This window comes from Canis lupus, chromosome 25, assembly GCF_011100685.1.
Source record: "Canis lupus familiaris isolate Mischka breed German Shepherd chromosome 25, alternate assembly UU_Cfam_GSD_1.0, whole genome shotgun sequence".
In the NCBI taxonomy this organism is placed as follows: domain Eukaryota; kingdom Metazoa; phylum Chordata; class Mammalia; order Carnivora; family Canidae; genus Canis; species Canis lupus.
Window position 1 is genome coordinate 44,499,648 of NC_049246.1, and position 17,635 is coordinate 44,517,282.

The 17,635-nt window shown below is 41.3% G+C and overlaps 1 protein-coding gene across 10 annotated transcripts in view; it reads left to right on the forward strand.

Moving 5' to 3' along the window:
• Positions 1-1,811: 1,811 nt before the first annotated feature.
• Positions 1,812-17,635, forward strand: part of GIGYF2 (GRB10 interacting GYF protein 2) — a 135,456-nt gene continuing 119,632 nt past the window's right edge. For 9 of the 10 annotated variants that reach the window (XM_038574200.1, XM_038574202.1, XM_038574204.1 and 6 more), the window contains exons 1-2: positions 1,812-1,897; positions 7,665-7,732. The gene's annotated coding sequence lies outside the window, so the exon portion shown is untranslated. Of the gene's footprint in view, positions 1,898-5,674; positions 5,733-7,664; positions 7,733-17,635 lie in introns of those variants that run through there. The other variant, XM_038574201.1, reaches the window with a different exon arrangement.

Consider the following 17,635-nt stretch of genomic DNA (forward strand, 5'->3'; position numbering starts at 1 on the left):
GAAGTGGGCCAAGTGTTAGGAAAGACATTGTAACAGGAGGGAAGAGCATCTGCAAAGGCCAAAACAGAATGGCATATTTGAGGACCTGTATTTTAATTTTTAAAAGGTTTTATTTATTTATTTGAGAGGGGAGGGGAGGGGAGGAGCAGAGAGAGAGGGATGAGCAGACTTGATACTGAACACAGAGCCTGATGAGAGGCTCGACCCCATGACTCTGAGATCATGACCTGAGCTGAAATTAAGAATGGGATGCCTAACCATCTGAGCCACTCAGGTGCCCTTGAGGACCTTTAAATATGGGCATATCTGAAGCAATATGCTCAGGGGAAAGAGGAAGGAGAGGGGGACAATGCAAGTCTAGGGTTCAGCAGAATGAGACTGTGAAGGGTCCATTTGAGATTCTGCATTTCTAACAAGCTTCCAAGTGATACTAATGCTACTGGTTCATTGACCACATTATGAGTAGCAAGGACATAAAGATCAAGGGAATAAAGTATTGCAGAAAATAGGGAGTTGTCAATCACATTGAAGATGGGAAAGCACTAAGTCAAGACTGCGACTGAGAAACTCTAGCTACCAACCTGTAGGTTGGGGATATCTAAGAGCAAGCATTAGGTGGATGAGTCAAAACAGAAGCCACACTGGAGTGGTTGATGATTGCTTGCCAGGCATGGAAATTGGGCGAGTGAGTAGAAACAACTCTTTTGGCTCTGAAAAGGAACAGAGAGGTAGGGAGGTGGTTGGAGGCAGAATTGTCGTTTTCTACCATTAACTTTCATAGTGGAAGACATTCGAGTATTTTATTTTATTTTTTTTGCTTTTTAAAGTAAGCCCTGTGCCCAACATGGGGCTTGAACTCACAACCCAAGATCGAGTTGTATGCTCTACCAATTGAGCCAGCCAGGTGCCCCAACTTTTGAGTATTTTACAAAACTGCTGAGTGGCGCTTGGGTGGCTCAGTGGGTGAAGCAGCCAGACTCTTGATCTCAGCTCAGGTCTCTATCTCAGGGTCATGAGTTCAAGCCCCTCCTGGGGCTCCATGCTGGGTGTGGAGCCTACATTAAAAAAAAGAAAAGAAAAAAAAAAGCTGTTGAGAGGGATCCTGTAAAAAAAGGAGGTGGTTGGATGCAGAAGGAAAAAGGGGATGACTTGAGAAGGGTTGAGTTCTCAGATACAGAAATAAAAATAAAGGACGCCCCGTTAAATCTGAATTTCAGAAAAACGAGTGACTTTTTAGTGTAAAATATGTCCCCAATATTTCTGGGCGTCCTGTATCTTATCCGGAAGCCACATCTCAAGACTCTAGGATGCATTCCCAGGTCTACCAGAACCGTTCCCCAGGAGAGACCCTGCTCTGAATTTCAGCTTTTGTCATTTCCCCATTGTCTCTGGGACGGCACAGGGGCAGGGAAATGCTGGGTGGGTAGAAAGGTGTGGAAAAGTTCTAGGGCTGAAAACCAGCTCGTAAATGATGAAGAGCTTTTTGAACTGCGAACGGGTTCCGGATTGGGCGCACAGCGCGGTGAGTCACAGGGCCCTGGCCGGCGCCCAAGCGCGGACACCAACTCTACTCAACTCAAGGGCAGGCAGGGAGCTCCATCCCGGGGACGCGACCGCGCCTGCGCCCTGCCGCGGCCCCGCCCACTCGCCCAGCCTGACATCCGGGGCTCGCGCAGGGGCGTGGCCAGCGCAGGGGGGCGGGAGGCCGCGGAAAGGAAGGATGTCGTGGGAGGCTGGAGAAGCGGGTAGGGAGGCGAGGCGGGGCGGGGGCGGGGCAAGGGGCGTGACGGGACGAGCGCGCTGTCACGTGACGTGCGTGGCGACGTGTCGGCCATCTTGTGTTGTTGAGGCTGAGGACTGACTTGGGTTCTGAGAGACTCCCTGTCCCGGACCGCAGGTAACCAGCGACTCCGTCTCACTCCCCTGCCCGGCTCCGCTGCGCGCCCCGACTCCGCCGTCTCCCACCACCCCACACGCAGCCTCCCGGGCCCGCCGCCCGTGCTCGCGTCCCCGCCGCTCTGGCCGGACCCGGCCCAGCCGCATGGACACCCACAGGCCGCCCCGGCAGCGGCCGCGGCCGGCTCGGGCGTCAGGCGAGGGGACAGGTCAGGTGCGGGGCTGCAGGGTGTCTCCTCCCCGGCGACGGGCTCGGCGGCCGCGGGCGCGTCTCGGCCACCGCGCCGGGGGAGGGGGCCCTCTCCTCCAGGGCCCGTTGGCATCGCTGGGGGAGCCGAGGCAGGGAGGAGGGTGGTGGGGTGGGCAGTGTCAGGCCGACTTGCTCAGGGCCGGACGGCTCGCCTCCTGCTGCCCGCCCCCCAGGCCGGCCCCCCGCCCCGCCTGAGGTGCCCGGGGCAGCAGCTGCTCGGGCCCGACAGCTGCGCCCGCCGTCCCTCCTCCCCACACCTGGCCTACGGGAGGTGCGCCTTTGCCTTCCTCGCGGAACATCTGCACCGGGGAGCCTCCTTCCGTGGCGAGAGGACTGGGTCTGGACCAGGCCTGAGGCAAGGTGGAGCCATGATCTGAACCTGGGACGGAGGTCGGGAAAGTCGAGCCCGAGGCAGCTCCGGGACCCCGAACACTCACGTCAGGTTGAAATGGGCATTATTAAGTCTTTTTTTTTTTTTTTTAAGTGTCAGCAGTTTCCCACGAAGCACTTTGAATACTTCAGTTTCGTGACAGAAACATAAATCAGGTGTATCTTTCCGAGCACAGAAGGGTGTGTGAAAGAAGCAGCTTGTATGACCGTGTTTGGGAAGCAGTAACGTTGCTTTGCATTTATGTGGATAAATATCCACTTTGGATATTTTTTTTTTTCCTTTTTTTTCCTTTTTCTTCTTTTTCTTTCTTTCTTTCTTCTTTTTTTTTTTTCTCTATCCCTGAAAGTCAAAGCACTTAAAGCACACCTAGTTTTGTCTGTAAAGGAAGGTAAGTATTCCAATTAAACTTAAAAGAAATTGAGGACCGGGCCAGAAGCTGTGAAGTTTCTTACTCAGCGTTAGAGATCTCGGGTTCTAGGCAGTTTGGATTCCCAGTGTTGTGTGCAGGAGAGGTACTCTGCCCCTCTCTGGTATTTCCTTGTTTAGATCCTCATGATTTCTTAGATTTTTTTTTTTTTTTTTGATTTCTTAGATTTAAAACAGTTTTCTCTTGTCAGTCCATTTCTGCGCATTTAACTTTTCATCTATTGAATATTTGCAGCTTTAGCCTCACGGCGTTTGGTTAGAGCACAAAGGTGTTCTCTCATTCATGGATGGTTTTATGTGTAATTAGGGTACCAGATTTTGGAGTGCCCAAACCGGATGGAATATGTACTTTTTTGTCACATCAGATGTTGACATCCGTAGAGGACACCGGGAAAAAAAATTTAGAAGTGGTGTGTATCTGGAAAAATGTCACACAGTTTTTCTTTACATTTAACACCACGGAGTACACTGGTAATGGTAGTGATTTATTGGGAAAGAAAGGGCTTCACACCTTCTCTCTACTTGATAGAGCGTTTTAGAATTTTGAGACTGAGGCGGCAGAAAGGGACTATGTGCTTTTATTCATTTTATTCATTCATTCATGCATTCACTTATTTGACAACTATTGAGACTCTACTACACCGTTGGGTGCTAGAACCAAAACAGACAGAAAATTCCTTTTTCAGTGGAGCTCATTTCCAGACAGATAAATAAAAGCTCAGGTAAAATATATAGTGTTGTGGTAAATGATGTGGAAAAAAAAAATGAGACAGGGAAATAGGATGATAGGGAGATAGGGATTTGAGGGTTAATGAGGCGGGGGGGGGGGGGGGGGGGGGGTTAGTTGATTTTAAGTGCCCTAGGAAGGCTGCGTAGAGAAGCTTATGTTTGAGGAAGGACCTGACACTGGTAAAGTAGCAAATCCTGTAGCTATATGGAGAAGGAATGCTGCAGGCTAGGGAAGCTAGAGCAAACATACTGAGGCAAAAACTGACTGAAGTGGGAGCAGGTCAGGTACTGGGAAAAATATGGAGGCTAGTTTAGCCAGAGTCACAAGCGAGAGGGAGGCTAGTAGAAAATGTGTATCCTTCTCATTGGTTCTAAGTCTAGAGGGGTAATTCAGTGACTTAGAAGTTTTTTTCTACACCTCTTGGAGCTGTAAGAAAGGGAGATGAGATTCTGGAGATTTGGGCCAATATACCCAAGTCCCCTTCCCTCCATATAACACACCCCAGTTTGGAAAAATTCAGGCTGCTCATATAACATATTTTAGGAAGTTGTCATGAAATATCTCTCTTAAAAGTTTTTAAATGAGGTGGATGATAAACTGCCTGAAAGATTTCTCAAAAGGAATGGCTTTGTTTTCTTTTTTTTCTTTTTTCTTTTTTTATTTTTATGATAGTCACAGAGAAAGAGAGAGAGAGGCAGAGACACAGGCAGAGGGAGAAGCAGGCTCCATGCACTGGGAGCTCGACGTGGGATTCGATCCCGGGTCTCCAGGATCGCGCCCTGGGCCAAAGGCAGGTGCCAAACCGCTGCGCCACCCAGGGATCCCTCTTTTCTTTTCTTTTTTTTTTTTTTAAAGATTTTATTTATTTATTCATGAGAGACAGAGAGAGGCGGAGACACTGGCTGAGGGAGAAGCAGGCTTCCTGCAAGGACCCCGATGTGGGACTCGATCCCGATCCCGGGATCAGACACTGGGCCAAAGGCAGATGCTCAACTGCTGAGCCACCCCGGCATCCCCAAAAGGAATTGCTTTCAAAGAAGGGGATCTTTGGAATACTTCTGAATATTTGAAAATGTAGGGAAATTCCTTTGAAGTTTAGACACATCATTAAGAAATATAACCTGGAAGAGTGATTGAATCAGCATATTACATTGTTCTTAATCTGATTAGTAAGAATTAAATTTCTCTTAATTACTTCCGTCCAGCCTAGTTTTAAATTCTTCGGGGTCTCTTCCACTAATTTGTATGTCTTTTATAACATCTTATATATGTAGAACTTTTTGTACTGAGTTTATTTCTCCACTTTTACCTTTCAGACTAGTTCCCCAATTCTTTGATAATAGGCATTTTTCTTTGGAAATTTTTTTTCTATTTCCTTCCAGTTTATCTCCATATGCTTATTACTGAGCTATCAAAAATGTTTTCTTTCATTTTAATTCACCTGAGGAATTTAATATTTTGATTTTGAAATGCTTTTGCTGGTGAGTCAACTTGCACATATGAAAAATAATTTGTCATAGCTTGCTTGAAACTCATGAGAAGAAAGGAATTACAACTTCAAGGTGTGAGTGGAGCTCCTTGGCTAAAAGGAGACATAGCAGTAGTAGGGATGAGGTGGTGTTTTGACAAATTGCCTTTTTCCTTCTTGTTCCTTTGTTGAATTTTTGAAATGACATTTCCATATTCTGTCTTTGATGTCATATCAGCTCATTCGTTCTCATGACTCTGCATTTTAAAACTCCATATGTCTGTTTTGTTGTTGACTTTCACATTGGAAGATGACACTACTGATAGTGATTGCTCCTTGGGAGGACCTTTTTGGTGAAAAGATTATTACTGTCCCTTTTACCCTTACCTTGCTAAAGGATCTTTGATTTGTGCCATTTTCAAAGACTGACTTCATTTGCGGTTCTTCATTATCCCCTGTTGATTAAATTTTCAGTATTCTATTTTATTGTGTTTCTTATAGATAATAGTGGGACCAGTCTCATTAGGTTGAATCTACAGCCTATGTTGGTGTTAATCCGGGTATTTTAGAGGCAAGTTAAATGTCCGTTTTCCTTTAGCAGTTTGAATTGCCTTAATATTATTTGGTCATCATTGTAAAACTCTGAACCTAAGCCTTTTTCCCCCCTGTAACCCTCCTCTAGGATTTTATGCTGATAGAGTTCTAGGATTTCCATTCATTTTTAATGCCACGAAAAGTTACTTTTAAATATAAAAGTATTTTCATTCCATAGGGAATCTTACTTAGAGTTGGAGTCATAATATTTCTTCACCTGATTAGCATTTTTAAAATTTTTTAAGCACTCAGATGACTGAGAAATATAGTAGATTGATTAATTATACAGGAATGCAGAATGATACCTTTGTTAAATTGCCCCCACCTTCCTTTTTTTTTTTAAATGGTGGTGTTTTTTTTTTTTTTTTTTAAAGATTTTGCTTATTTATTCATAGAGACAACACACACACATACACACACACAGAGGCAGAGACACAGGCAGAGGGAGAAGCAGGCTCCATGCAGGAAGCCCAAAGTGGCACTCGATCCTGGGTCTCCAGGATCACACCGAAGGCTACAGGCGGCGCTAAACCGCTGTGCCACCGGGGCTGCCCTTTTGTTTTGTTTTTAAGATTTTATTTATTTATTTGTGATAGACGCAGAGAGGCAGAGACACAGGCAGAGGGAGAAACAGGCTCCCCGCAGGGAGCCCAATGTGGGACTCCATCCCAGGATCCTAGTAACTGAAGGCACTGAGCCACCCAGGACTCCTGCTCCCCGCCCTTTTTTTTAAAGTAAGCTCTGTGCCTAACTTGGGGCTTGAACTCATGACCCCAAGATCAAGAGTAGTGTGCTCTACTGACTGAGCCAGCCAGGTACCCTGAATTGCCTATAATTTTTTGGTGAGGTTGAGGGAGGAGAGGGAGGAGGTTTGAAAAACAAAAGAATATTCACTTAATTGGCCACAATTAAGCTTATAAAAATATTTTCAAACTATCGTATACTACCTACTTCAAGTAAAGTATACACTTTTATATTTTCTTGTTAACCATAGTTTCATTATAAGGAAATTGAACTTAATTTATATTTATAATAGATATTCTAGAGCTTGTTCTCTTGAGTTAGGCCCAGAGATGACTTTACTACCTAGTTCTCCCCTTTTCCTTCTGCCTGCCCTTATAGTACATTTCAGTTCATAAAGTTGATTGACCTTTTGGACAGTACAATAACATGGCTACTTTTTTGCAAAATTAAATCAAAAGGCAGAAGTGGCTTAAGTTGCTTTCTTGCTCTTAATAAAATTACCAACTTTAATTTGTAAATTTTGGTTTTTGGCTTGTAGTAGCATTCAAAACATTGTTTGATTTTAGCTGAGAAACCACTTGAAGCTACTGTGTTCAGTCCACTTTTTGTCATTTGAAATATCACCATCCTGTGAATTTTTAAGATGCTGTCTCAGTAGAGCATTGAAAGTAGGTTGTGATTTTGCATCTGAAAGCACACCTGGAGCTTTGCTCCTTGGGCATTTTGGCAGTGGTTATATTTTTGGGTCACTGATTATTTGCATAGGATACATCCTGTATTACTGTGTTGCTGGCTGTTATTTTTCTATCAGGTATGTTTAAAAATTAATACCAAATCCCCGTAATGTGGTTTTGAATGAAAACTGCAAGTAATCACTTTCCTAAACTCTGTATTTCCTAAATTCTCATTTGTTAGCTTCATCCGATTAGAACTTTTGTTGAAAACATGTATATTTTGGTCCTACTCCAGAGTTACTGAGGGAGACTCTTTAAAAAATGTTAGGGAAGTGGAAGCTAGTTTATAAGCATGCAACATGATTCTAATATTTTAGCCAGATTTGTAACCATTTCCTGTTAAAACTATTCATGATAAGAAATTATGTTTTTAAAGTTTCCTAAAAGATTGGTTGTTGGGTCAATTATTTTAATACTTTTGTTATTTACAGTGTTAAAAGGACCTGAACAAAGTCTGCTCACACCTCCTGCTGTGAACCATAGCAGAACTTTTGAACAGGTGAGTGTTGAAGGGAAGCAGAGAGCTGACTGCTTATGCAAACAGATAATTTTTGCATTTAAAGTTTCAGGAGTTATTGTCTTATTTTTTCCCTGAAGTTACAGGTAGTGATAGAAACAACTTCTGAGGTAGTCTTCAGATTCCTTGTGAACCATAAGAATAATCATGCCATTTCTGCATTGATCCTGGTATGGAATTTGTGTCTTAAACTGTTGAAATGATTTTCTGATGGTGTGAAACAGGAAGAGGAATGCTTTGGGGGCAGGAGTTAAGGAGGTATCTTTACAAACCCAAGGGCTATTTGCTTTCGTGAAGGACACAAACTAGAAACTAGGAAGCATTCAGGAGCTGAGACGGTCCAGGTAGCGCTTCCCTCCCTTCCAGCTAGTCAGTGTCCTCCCCTGGCCCCTTTAGTCTCCTCTCCTCTCGTCTCTTTCTCTCCTCTCCTCTCTCTTTTTTTCTTTTTTCTTTTTTCTTTTCTCTTTTCTTTTTTCTTTTCTTTCTTTTTCTTTCTTTCCTCCTCTCCTCTCCTCTCCTCTCCTCTCCTCTCCTCTCCTCTCCTCTCCTCTCCTCTCCTCTCCTCTCCTCTCCTCTCCTCTCCTCTCCTCTCCTCTCCTTCCCTTCCCTTTCCTTCCCTTCCCTTTCCCTTTCCCTTTCCCTTTCCCTTTCCCTTTCCCTTTCCCTTTCCCTTTCTCCTTTCCTTTCCTTTCCTTTCCTTTCCTTTCCTTTCCTTTCCTTTCCTTTCCTTTCCTTTCCTTTTCTTTTCTTTTCTTTTCTTTCTTTTCTTTTTTCTCCTTCCTTCCTTCCTTCCTTCCTTCCTTCCTTCCTTCCTTCCTTCCTTCCTTCCTTTCTCTCTCTCTCTCTCTCTCTCTCTCTCTCTCTCTCTCTCTCTCTCCTGTTTCAATTGTCTTTTCACAAGCTGGCCTTTTTGCTTTAACACATGGAAGAAACTCACCACTTCATTCCTGGACCCACATAAGAACTCAAGCTCTAGTGTCATTAGCCAACTGGTTACCACCTCATTGTCCACACTTCAGATTCCTGGGAGGGAAGATTTGATTGGTTTGTCCAGTTCTCTATCATTGGTTCAATTAGTATGGCCATAGGGTTGGAATCTAGAAATACATACATCGTTGAAAGATCCCACTCCTTTTTTTTTTTTTCTTTTTTTTTTTTTTTTTAATTTTTATTTATTTATGATAGTCACAGAGAGAGAGAGAGAGAGAGGCAGAGACATAGGCAGAGGGAGAAGCAGGCTCCATGCACCGGGAGCCCAACGTGGGATTCGATCCCGGGTCTCCAGGATCGCGCCCTGGGCCAAAGGCAGGCGCTAAACCGCTGCACCACCCAGGGATCCCGAAAGATCCCACTCCTAAGAGTCGGTGCAGGTCTCAGAGAAGGTGTGAAGTTGGCTCTTCAAGGCAGAAACCCACAGAAACTTCTGGATGGTTTTCCTTTCCTAGAAAAATTTCTTATAGATAGCTTGGCAGTTTCAGCTTATATGCCCTGAAGAGTTAAAATACATGTATATCTTTTGGTCATTGAGGCCCAGTAGGTTTCACCAAACATCCCTGTTGGAATTTCCTAGTGCAGTGTTTTAACAAAAGTTCTTGATTTAGGGGGTTCAGAGAAATGTCTCTCTCCCCCCTTTTTTTTTAAGATTTTATTTACTTATTCATGAGAGACACACAGAGGCAGAGACATAGGTAGAGGGAGAAGCAGCCTCCATGCAGAGAGCCCGATGTCGGACTTGATCCCAGGACTACAGAATTATGACCTGCGTCTGTCAAAGGTGGACACTCAACCACTGAGCCATCCAGGCATCGCAGAGAAGTGTCTTTGATAAAGGTTTAGCAAATGAACATAAGTAAGAGGCTTGGTTTGTGGAAAAATTCATTGGTTATTTTTCATTGATTGCTTTCATGAATTTTAATTTCTTGGTACCTTTTTTTTTTTATTTCTTCGTACTTTTTATAGTATTAAGCACACTTGAGTATTAGGAAGCCATGGAGAATTTGAAGGGGACTTACCTTTTTTTTTTTAAGATTTATTTGAGAGGGAGTAAGAGAGCATGAGCAGGGGGGAACAGAGGGAGAGAGAAAAGCAGATTCTCCTCTGAGCAGCAAGCCCAACTCAGGGCCGTCCTGGGACTCCAGGGTCATGACCTGAGCCGAAGGCAGATACTCAACTGGCTGAGCCACTCAGGAGCCCCAAGGGGGTAGATTCTATATGTGAACATATATTCACGTTATTTGAATGGTAGCAGGGATTTCCACTGTTAAGAAAGAATCAGTGAGATATTGTAAACTTTTATATTAACATGTTTTTGTATTCTAGAATTATTAGGTAACATTGAAGCAAACTTATTTTTAGAGTATTTATTTGACAGTGTGTGCCTGCACACATACACACATAAGCAGAGCGAGTGGCAGGCAGCGGGAGAAGGAGAAGCAGGCTCCTTGTGGAGCAGGGAGCCTGATGCAGGACTCATCCCAGGACCCTGAGATCATGAGGGAGCTGAAGGTAGACACTTAATGAACTGAGCCACCCAGGCACTCTGAAGCAAGTTTTTTTTAATGGAGCATTTTGAAGCCCTGTTTATTATTGTTTATAGCTTGTATGTACTTGGTGACATCTAATTACTTAATTTTTTATGACTTGAATCTTGTTGGTATATTAGCATATTGAGATTTTTGATGCAAAGCCTAGAGATTAGTAATTAAGGGTATTGTAGAGTGATGTATCCAGTGACAGGCCACAGATTTGACTTCCTATGATACTTTTTTTCAGATAGTTTCTTTAGCAGATTGCAGCTGAATTCATTTATTTATTTATTTATTTATTTTTTAATTTATTTTAAGATTTTATGTATTTATTTATGAGAGACAGAGAGAGAGAGAGAGGGGAGCAGACACACAGGCAGATGGAGAAGCAGGCTCCATGTAGGAAGCCCAGCATGGGACTCGATCCTGGGTCTCCAGGATCATGCCCTGGGCTAAAGGCAGCGCTAAACCGCTGAGCCACCCGGGCTGCCCTGAATTCATTTTTAATGTAGAATAGCTCTCTTGTATGTTTTCTTTCCTATTATTTTCAAATATTTGTTAGAGATCATGAGCAGGGAGGGAGGGCAGAGGGAGAAGCAGACTCCCTGCTGAGCAGGGAACCTGTTTTGGGACCTGATTCCAGGACCCTGGGATTGTGACCTGAGCCAAAGGCAGACGCTTAACTGACTGAGCCACTCAGTGCTCTCTGTATGTTTTCTTTAATCTGGATTTTGAGGTAAAGTATATTCAGGCTTGTTGAGTTAAGGATTTGTGAGGTTTAAAAAGATTTCCACATAATCTGTAAAACTTCTATAGTCTCTGGGGATCCTTTTCTGGAAAACATTGGCTTGTGATGAAATTATCAAATGACATGATAATGTTTATAGGATTGTAACTTAGAATAGCTCACTGGTTGCTAATTTTGTTCTTTCAACCAAAAGGGGGAAAAATAAAAATGTTTACATATTGTTCAGAAGCTGTGAGGAGAATGACAGTTTTTCTTCTTATAGTGATATTGTGGCCAAAGAACATAGTGATATGTTCTTTGGGAACAAAGCTCCTTTTATTCAAGTTGTCCTGGGCCTGGAGGAAGTCTTGGGAACTCTGGTCTCATCAGTATTGGTTCTTTTGTTCCAGATACTGATAGGAATTAGCAGAGGTACTGTCTTGGTACTTTCCAATTGGTAAATCATGGCTCAGGCTTTCAAGGCATTGTCAGATCTGTGGGCTTTCATGATTAGCTCCTTGAGAGTTGAAGTGATACTGCCCAAACCACGGCCGATTGAGGGACTGGATGTGAAGTTATCCTGCAAGATCAGTGGGTCAGAGAGCCTTAGTTTATGTTCTGGAATCTGACACTCTTCTTTAGTCTTTTATACTACTTCCATCATTGTTAATGAAGTTTTTGATAGTGTGTTAGGAGAATCCATTCCTTTCCCTACCCAGATTGCTTACTATATTCTTTTTTTTAAAGATTTTGTTTATTTATTCATGAGATACACAGAGACAGAGAGAAGGAGAGACACAGACAGAGGGAGAAGCAGGCTCCATGCAGGGCGCCCGATATGGGACTTGATCCCAGGACTCCAGGATCACGCCTGAGCCAAAGGCACATGCTCAGCCTTTGAGCCACCCAGGCGTCCCTGCTTACTATATTCTTAATTGAGTGATGTGGAAGGGTAGAAGTTTAAGGATAGTGGAATAGAGTGGAAGATTGGGAAAAGGGGTAAAAATGACTTCCACAAAATAAATTCCTCTGAAAATTTCAAGGAAATGAAAAAAGTAAAAGGTAATCAAGCAGTGTTGAGCACTGTATCATTATGTAGTGAAAAGTTTGTGGCCTTTGAAGTAGTAAAGTTTAGGTTTAATTTTTTGTTACTAATTACTTGTAACTTTAGGGAAATAAGTTAGCCTCTTGCAGTCTTATTTCTCTTACTTGTAAAGTTTCTCTTTTCTTTTTCTTTTTTTGTAAAGTATATTTTATAGTGATTGTGGGAATTAAAAATCTACAAATGCCATGTGTAATGCCTGGTACACAGTATATGGGCTCTCAGTAAATGGTAGATTTCATGATTGTTATTGCTATGTAAATAGGTAAATTTTGATTATAGAATTTCATTTTTATAATCTGAATAGAGACATCAATGAGTTTTGTTTGTAAGTCTTTTTGGTTTTGTTCTCAATCCAACAAATGTTTGAATAGGTGCTTTGTGATGAGTACTGGGCCAGCCATAGTGGTAAGCAAAACACACAAGGACCTATCTTCATGGGCTTTGCAACCTAGTGAGAGTCGATCAAAAAATCATATAAGTAATCTTCAAAATGGGAAAAGTCTCTCTGTCCTTGAAAAAGATACATTTTTAAGACCTGGATACTTTTTAAGTATTTTGGATACTTGATGTTCTTGTTGTCAATGATATTTTATGCTTCTTGATAGGCTTTTCAGGGTATGTATGTTTGTTGTAAGTTAATTTATGTATTTCTTTGGTTGTCATTTTTCCTTTTTCTCTGAGAGAGACATTCTCATCTTTTGATCTTAGGACTGCTTTATCCTTTAAAAGCTAGAGGACCGACCCCAAAGAGCTTTTGACTTTTAGTTCTCTGTGTTCTTATTGAGAAATTTAAAATGATTTATTCAGGCAGTCCGGGTGGCTCAGTGGTTTAGCGCTGCCTTCAGCCCAGGGTGTGATCCTGGAGACCCGGGATCAAGTCCCACGTCGGGCTCCCTGTGTGGAGCCTGCCTCTCCCTCTGCCTGTGTCTCTACCTCTCTCTCTCTCTCTCTCTCTCTCTCTCTCATGAATAAATAAATAAAATCTTTAAAATAAATAAATAAAATGATTTCTTCATTAAAAAATAACAGTAATCTCATTATATGTTAACGTAAATACATTTTTAGTGAAAAACACCTATTTTCTAAAACATTTCTAAAAAATTTGGTTGAGAAGAGTGGTATCGTTTGAGCTCTTCGCAAATTGCTTTTATGTCTTGCTTTATGGAAGGCAGCTAGATTCTCATGTTTGCTTCTGCATTCAGTCAGTTGCTGTTTATTATTTTGGTTGAAGTATATGAAGGATATTCATCCTCACAGGGATATATGTATATTTGGAAAAGGAAGGAGTATTTTAAAAGCTTTTTCAGATAATTGCAGATCTCCTTTGTACACCAAAATTCAACAAGTAATCGTTCTTTTTTTTTTTTTTTAAGATTTTATTTATTCATGAGCAACAGAGAGAGAGAAAGAGAGAGAAAGCGAGAAAGCAGAGACACAGGCAGAGGGAGAAGCAGGCTCCATGCAGGGAGCCTGACATGGGACTTGATCCCAGGTCTCCAGGATCATACCCTGGGCTTCAGGCGGCACTAAACTGCTGCGCCACTGGGGCTGCCCAACAAGTAGTAGTTCTTAAAAGTTAGTTGTAATGTGAAGTCTGAGTTATACCAACACACTTTTTGCATTTTGTTACATTAAAATCCACTGGTCTATCTTGCACCTTAAATGAATATTTTATATAACAGAGTATCAAAAAATTGCATTCATTTAAATCAGTACCCATTAAGAAAGCCTTTAATACTGGGAAAGTGTAAATACTGGAAAACCATCAAACTCATGGTGGTGAATAGTTTTCCAAAATTCTAATTTTGCTTGAAAGCTCAAATTTTATTATTGGCAACGAGTACTGATAATTGTTTCTTTTTTTTTTTTTTTTTGAAGTGACAGTGTCAATTTGTTCATTTTGGAAAGAAATGTCTGCTAAATACCCAGGTCTGTGTGTCAGTTACTCTTTCACTGCTTTGCCTGGCCAGTTCAGTGCCAACACTGAAAAGTGTAAATATCTTGGTATTGTTATAGTAATAGTTTTGACATCATGGGTACCATGAAAGACTTTCAGAAGACCTTACTTTGAGAATTGCTACTCCAAGGAGTAGAACAGTTTTCAGTGTTCTATTTACATATGATACATAGGAGTTTTGTATTTGTTTTTGTTTGTTTTTTAAAGCATTAAAAAATAATGGATTTGAAATAGAAACTGGAATAAACGTATTGGAACTTTTTAGATTTCAGTGAGGGTTTTTAGTGCTGGGTAGATATGGATTTGTTCATAAGTTGTGATCAGTTTTAAAATAGTTCCAATAGTCCTATAAAAACAATCTTCACATCAGCACTCTGACAGCTTTCTGCTGTGATGGAAATGTTCTATAAATTTGTACCATCAAATACTGTAGCCATTAGCTGCTTGTGGCTGTTGAGCATCTGAAATGTGATTAGTGTGACAAATCGCATTTTATTTTTTAAGATTTTATTTATTTATTAATGAGAGAGACAGAGACATAGGCAGAGGGAGAAGCAGGCTCCCTGCGGGAGACTTGATATGAGACTTGATCCCAGGACCCTGGGATCACAACCAGAGCCAAAGGCAGAAGCTCAATCACTGAGCCACCCAGGTGCCCCTTCCTTATTTTTGTAGTAGTCTTTTTTTAAAGTCATCTTTATTTTATTCTTAAACATTTATTTAGAATGAGAGAGAGAGAGACAGAGAGGGGAGGGGCAGAGGGAAGAGAGAGAATCCCAAGCAGGCTCCACCCCCAGCATGGAACCCAATGCACAGCTCAGTCCCACAATCTTGAGATCACCACCTGAGCTGAAATCCACTAGTTGGATGTTCAACCTACTGAGCCACCCAGGCCCCCCTAGTAGTCTTTATTTTTAAGAACCGTTTTAGATTTACAGAGAAAATAGTACAGAGATCCTCTCATATATACCACACCCAGTTTCCCCTATGAACATTTTGTATTACTGTTGGTGGATTTGTTACAATAATGAACCTGTACTAGTACATCATTATTAGCTAAAGCTCATAGTTTATTCAGATTTCCTTAGTTTTACTTAGTGTGTTGCAGGATCCATCGAGGATACTGTGTGACATTTAGTCATGTATCCATGGCTGTGATAATTTTTCAGACTTCCCTCTTTTTAACAGTCTTGACAGTTTTGAGTTCCTGGTTAAGTGTTATTGTAGAATGTCTCTGTTAGAATTTAGATGTCTTCTTCATGATTAGAGGGGGCTTAAGGGTTTTGGGGAGGAGGTCCATGGAGGTAAAGTGCCACTTTCATTATGTAATTTTAAGAGCACGTACTATCTGTGTGATTTATCACTGTTATTCTGTTATTATTACCTTGATATATGATTGACTTTGATTCCTTGTCAGGTTTGTTCACTGTAAAGTCACTCTTCCTTCCCTCCTTGAGGATGTGAATTAAATTTTAATTTTTGCTTCAGGTAGCCACATGTGGCTAATGGATGCTATATAAGATAGCAAGCACAGTTCTAGACAATGCTCCTCTGTTTTAGATTTATTATTTATTTATTTTTAACAGTTTATTTATTCATGAGAGACACACACAGAGAGGCAGAGACATAGGCAGGCAGAGGAAGAAGCAGGTTCCACCTGCAGGGAGACTGATGTGGGACTCAGTCTAGGGACTCCAGGACGCCCTGAGCCAAAAGCAGGTGCTGAGACCCAGGCGTCCCTAGATTTATTTTTTTTTAAGATTTTATTTATTCATTTGAAAGAGAGAGAATGAATAGGGAGGAGAGGCAGAGGCAGAGGGAGAGGGTAAAGCAGATTTCCTGCTGAGCTGGAAGTGTGACAAGGGACTTGATCCTGGGACCTAGATATCATGACCTGAGCTGAAGGCAGATGCTTAACTATCTGAGCCACTCTGGTGCCTCATCAGTTTTAAATTTTATCCAAAACTTTATGTAACATTTTATTTTTAAGTAATCTCTACACGCAATGTGGGGCTTGAACTCAGAACCCTAGGATCAAGAGTTGCATGCTTCACTGAGTTGGTTAGGTACCCCTAACATTTATCTTAATCAATTAAAAAAAGATCATTTAACATATAAAATGTTACTCTTAGAGTGCATTACTCTCTGAGGGAGGCAGTCTATTTTTAGTAAGCTTAGTCTTTTTTTAAATTCACCTTTTTTTTTGAAGTATAATTTACATAGAATAAAATACCTTCATTTTAAGTACACTCATATTAAGTTACATTTTGATGAGTTTTTTTTTAAAGATTATATTTATTTATTCATGAAAGACACAGAGAGAGAGGCAGAGACCTAGGCAGAGGGAGAAGCAGTTTCCATGCAGGAAGCCTGATGTAGGACTCGATCCCATGACTCCAGTATCAGGCCCTGAGCAAAAGGCAGATGCTCAACTGCTGAGCCACCTAGGTGTCCCAATTTTGATGAGTTTTGATAAATATATATTCTTGAATAACGTCACCACAATTAAAATATGTAACATTTTCATCACCCATGGAAGTTTCCTTCTACTTTTTGAAGTCATTCTCCCTCCCCCACCACTGTTCAGAATCTATTTTCTGTTAGATTTTGCTGCTTCTAGGATTTTACATAAATGGAATTATTCAGTATGTATTCTTTTTGGGCCTGGATTCTTTTGCTCAGCATAATGTCTGATTCATTCATGTTGCTGCATGTATCAGTAATTAGTTTTTTATTGCTGAGAATGTTAGGTATAACTGTTACAGTATTTATCCATTCATCTGTAGATAAACATTTGGGTTGTTTTTGCTTTGGGGCTGTTAGGAATACAGCTGATCTTAGTTTCATGGCATGGGTAGTTATTCAAATTGTGCTGGATTACAATGCTTATCTCAACACTGTAAATTAGAAATCTAAATTTCTTTTAGGATGAGAAAAGCCAGCAGAGAATCTATAATTTTTTTGAAGATATGCCATACAAAGGGTAATTAATATAGAAATAAATAGTATTTTGCCAGGTTTTCATATATAATATATGGTCCAGATAGATATAGATAATTCTTTTGATTTTTGATGATTTTTCTGGGAAAAAAGTTCTCTGTTCCTTTTCCTGGGGTTAACTGTTTAGTAATAAAATGAATAATTGAAGCCTAATTTTGCTTCATGAAGTTTTGTCATCAATAAATATGTTAACAGATCATATTTTCAAAATTATTAAAAAATGATTGCATGTTGGAGCACCTCAGTGGCTAAGTCAGTTGAGTGCTTGATTTCAACTTAGGTCATGATCTTGGGGTCCTGGGATCAGGCCCGGTGTTGGACTCTGTGCTCGGTGGGGAGTCTGCTTGTCCCTTTCCCTCACCCCCTGCCCTCTCTCTTCTCCTGCCTTCTTTCTCAAATAATAATAATAATAATAAAAAATTTGCATGTTAGAGCACCTGGCTGGCTCAGTCAGTAGAGCATCTGACTCTTGCTCTCAGGGTTGGGAGTTCAAGCTCATATTGAGCTTGGAGCCTACTTAAAAAAAAAAAAAGTTTGCATGTTTAAAAATGAAGATCAGATAAAGGAAAAA